Source organism: Polyergus mexicanus, unplaced genomic scaffold, assembly GCF_030449975.1.
Source record: "Polyergus mexicanus isolate NDT 795.1 unplaced genomic scaffold, iyPolMexi1.0 SCAF_26, whole genome shotgun sequence".
Lineage (NCBI taxonomy): Eukaryota > Metazoa > Arthropoda > Insecta > Hymenoptera > Formicidae > Polyergus > Polyergus mexicanus.
The window spans coordinates 2,465,576-2,470,444 of record NW_027223346.1 but is presented as its reverse complement, the minus strand read 5'-3'; positions in this window follow the sequence as shown (position 1 = coordinate 2,470,444).

Sequence of the window (4,869 nt, the reverse complement as noted above, 5' to 3'; positions counted from 1 at the left end):
TCGTTCGAAACGTCTTAGTTACATGTCAGTAAGTAAGATTTGTCTAAAATTCTTGTGCAACATCAAGGAAATTGAGAAGAATCGCTTCACGGCATACATTGTTAGAATCGCTATGTACGCAAGTTTTGTTCGTTCGGAACGTCTTAGTTACGTGTCAGTAAGTGAGTTTAGTCGAAAATTCTTGCACGACATTAAGGAAATTGAGGATATACGTTTTTCTGCGCATAAATCTGAGATCGCTATGTACGCAAGTTTTGTTCGTTCGGAACGTCTTAGTTACGTGTCAGTAAGTGAGATTTGTCTAAAATTCTTGTGCAACATCTAGGAAATTCAGAAGAACCGCTTCACGGCATACATTGTTAAAATCGCTAAGCACGCAAGTTTTGTTCGTTCGGAACGTCTTAGTTACGTGTCAGTAAGTGAGTTTAGTCGAAAATTCTTGCACGACATTAAGGAAATTGAGAAGAACCGCTTCACGGCATCCATTGTTAAAATCGGTATGTACAAGTTTTGTTCGTTCGGAACGTCTTAGTTACGTGTCAGTAAGTGAGATTTGTCTAAAATTCTTGTGCAACATCAAGGAAATTGAGGAGAACCGCTTCACGGCATACATTGTTAAAATCGCTATGTACGCAAGTTTTGTTCGTTCGGAACGTCTTAGTTACGTGTCAGTAAGTGAGTTTAGTCGGAAATTCTTGCACGACATTAAGGAAATTGAGGATATACGTTTTTCGGCGCACAAAGCTGAGATCGCTATGTACGCAAGTTTTGTTCGTTCGGAACGTCTTAGTTACGTGTCAGTAAGTGAGTTTAGTCGAAAATTCTTGCACGACATTAAGGAAATTGAGGATATACGTTTTTCCGCGCACAAATCTGAGATCGCTATGTACGCAAGTTTTGTTCGTTCGGAACGTCATAGTTACGTGTCAGTAAGTGAGTTTAGTCGAAAATTCTTGCACGACATTAAGGAAATTGAGGATATACGTTTTTCTGCGCACAAAGCTGAGTTCGCTATGTACGCAAGTTTTGTTCGATGGAAACGTCTTAGTTACGTGTCAGTAAGTGAGATTTGTCTAAAATTCTTGTGCAACATCAAGGAAATTGAGAAGAACCGCTTCACGGCATACATTGTTAAAATCGCTATGCACGCAAGTTTTGTTCGTTCGGAACGTCTTAGTTACGTGTCAGTAAGTGAGTTTAGTCGAAAATTCTTGCACGACATTAAGGAAATTGAGGATATACGTTTTTCTGCGCACAAAGTTGAGATCGCTATGTACGCAAGTTTTGTTCGTTCGGAACGTCTTAGTTACGTGTCAGTAAGTGAGATTTGTCTAAAATTCTTGTGCAACATCAAAGAAATTGAGAAGAACCGCTTCACGGCATACATTGTTAAAATCGCTATGTACGCAAGTTTTGTTCGTTCGGAACGTCTTAGTTACGTGTCAGTAAGTGAGTTTAGTCGAAAATTCTTGCACGACATTAAGGAAATTGAGGATATACGTGTTTCTGGGCACAAAGCTGAGATTGCTATGTACGCAAGTTTTGTTCGTTCGGAACGTCTTAGTTACGTGTCAGTAAGTGAGTTTAGTCGAAAATTCTTGCACGACATTAAGGAAATTGAGGATATACGTTTTTCTGCGCACAAAGCTGAGATCGCTATGTACGCAAGTTTTGTTCGTTCGGAACGTCTTAGTTACGTGTCAGTAAGTGAGATTTGTCTAAAATTCTTGTGCAACATCAAGGAAATTGAGGAGAACCGCTTCACGGCATACATTGTCAAGATCGCTATGCAAGTTTTGTTCGTTCGGAACGTCTTAGTTACGTGTCAGTAAGTGAGTTTAGTCGAAAATTCTTGCACGACATTAAGGAAATTGAGAAAATACGTTTTTCTGCGCACAAAGCTGAGATCGCTATGTACGCAAGTTTTGTTCGTTCGGAACGTCTTAGTTACGTGTCAGTAAGTGAGTTTAGTCGAAAATTTTTGCATGACATTAAGGAAATTGAGGATATACGTTTTTCTGCGCACAAAGATGAGATCGCTATGTACGCAAGTTTTGTTCGTTCGGAACGTCTTAGTTACGTGTCACTAAGTGAGATTTGTCTAAAATTCTTGTGCAACATCAAGGAAATTGAGAAGAACCGCTTCACGGCATACATTGTTAAAATCGTTATGTACGCAAGATTTGTTCGATCGGAACGTCTTAGTTACGTGTCAGTAAGTGAGATTTGTCTAAAATTCTTGTGCAACATCAAGGAAATTGAGAAGAACCGCTTCATGGCATACATTGTTAAAATCGCTATGTACGCAAGTTTTTTTCGTTCGAAACGTCTTAGTTACGTGTCAGTAAGTGAGTTTAGTCGAAAATTCTTGCACGACATTAAGGAAATTGAGGATATACGTTTTTCTGCGCACAAAGCTGAGATCGCTATGTACGCAAGTTTTGTTCGTTCGGAACGTCTTAGTTACGTGTCAGTAAGTGAGTTTAGTCGAAAATTCTTGCACGACATTAAGGAAATTGAGGATATACGTTTTTCCGCGCACAAATCTGAGATCGCTATGTACGCAAGTTTTGTTCGTTCGGAACGTCTTAGTTACGTGTCAGTAAGTGAGTTTAGTCGAAAATTCTTGCACGACATTAAAGAAATTGAGGATATACGTTTTTCTGCGCACAAAGCTGAGTTCGCTATTTACGCAAGTTTTGTTCGATGGAAACGTCTTAGTTACGTGTCAGTAAGTGAGATTTGTCTAAAATTCTTGTGCAACATCAAGGAAATTGAGAAGAACCGCTTCACGGCATACATTGTTAAAATCGCTATGCACGCAATTTTTGTTCGTTCGGAACGTCTTAGTTACGTGTCAGTAAGTGAGTTTAGTCGAAAATTCTTGCACGACATTAAGGAAATTGAGGATATACGTTTTTCTGCGCACAAAGCTGAGATCGCTATGTACGCAAGTTTTGTTCGTTCGAAACGTCTTAGTTACATGTCAGTAAGTAAGATTTGTCTAAAATTCTTGTGCAACATCAAGGAAATTGAGAAGAACCGCTTCACGGCATACATTGTTAAAATCGCTAAGCACGCAAGTTTTGTTTGTTCGGAACGTCTTAGTTACGTGTCAGTAAGTGAGTTTAGTCGAAAATTCTTGCACGACATTAAGGAAATTGAGAAGAACCGCTTCACGGCATCCATTGTTAAAATCGGTATGTACAAGTTTTGTTCGTTCGGAACGTCTTAGTTACGTGTCAGTAAGTGAGATTCGTCGAAAATTCTTGCACGACATTAAGGAAATTGAGGATATACGTTTTTCTGCGCACAAAGCTGAGATCGCTATGTACAAGTTTTGTTCGTTCGGAACGTCTTAGTTACGTGTCAGTAAGTGAGATTTGTCTAAAATTCTTGTGCAACATCAAGGAAATTGAGGAGAACCGCTTCACGGCATACATTGTTAAAATCGCTATGTACGCAAGTTTTGTTCGTTCGGAACGTCTTAGTTACGTGTCAATAAGTGAGTTTAGTCGAAAATTCTTGCACGACATTAAGGAAATTGAGGATATACGTTTTTCTGCGCACAAAGCTGAGATCGCTATGTACGCAAGTTTTGTTCGTTCGGAACGTCTTAGTTACGTGTCAGTAAGTGAGATTCGTCGAAAATTCTTGCACGACATTAAGGAAATTGAGGATATACGTTTTTCTGCGCACAAAGCTGAGATCGCTATGTACGCAAGTTTTGTTCGTTCGGAACGTCTTAGTTACGTGTCAGTAAGTGAGATTTGTCTAAAATTCTTGTGCAACATCAAGGAAATTGAGGAGAACCGCTTCACGGCATACATTGTTAAGATCGCTATGCAAGTTTTGTTCGTTCGGAACGTCTTAGTTACGTGTCAGTAAGTGAGTTTAGTCGAAAATTCTTGCAAGACATTAAGGAAATTGAGAAAATACGTTTTTCTGCGCACAAAGCTGGGATCGCTATGTACGCAAGTTTTGTTCGTTCGGAACGTCTTAGTTACGTGTCAGTAAGTGAGTTTAGTCGAAAATTTTTGCATGACATTAAGGAAATTGAGGATATACGTTTTTCTGCGCACAAAGATGAGATCGCTATGTACGCAAGTTTTGGTCGTTCGGAATGTCTTAGTTACGTGTCAGTAAGTGAGATTTGTCTAAAATTCTTGTGCAACATCAAGGAAATTGAGAAGAACCAATTCACGGCATACATTGTTAAAATCGCTATGTACGCAAGTTTTGTTCGTTCGGAACGTCTTATTTACGTGTCACTAAGTGAGATTTGTCTAAAATTCTTGTGCAACATCAAGGAAATTGAGAAGAACCGCTTCACGGCATACATTGTTAAAATCGCTATGTACGCAAAATTTGTTCGTTCGGAACGTCTTAGTTACGTGTCAGTAAGTGAGTTTAGTCGAAAATTCTTGCACGACATTAAGGAAATTGAGGATATACGTTTTTCCGCGCACAAATCTGAGATCGCTATGTACGCAAGTTTTGTTCGTTCGGAACGTCTTAGTTACGTGTCAGTAAGTGAGTTTAGTCGAAAATTCTTGCACGACATTAAGGAAATTGAGGATATACGTTTTCTGCGCACAAAGCTGAGTTCGCTAAGTACGCAAGTTTTGTTCGATGGAAACGTCTTAGTTACGTGTCAGTAAGTGAGATTTGTCTAAAATTCTTGTGCAACATCAAGGAAATTGAGAAGAACCGCTTCACGGCATACATTGTTAAAATCGCTATGTACGCAAGTTTTGGTCGTTCGGAACGTCTTAGTTACGTGTCAGTAAGTGAGATTTGTCTAAAATTCTTGTGCAACATCAAGGAAATTGAGAAGAACCGCTTCACGGCATACATTGTTAAAATCGC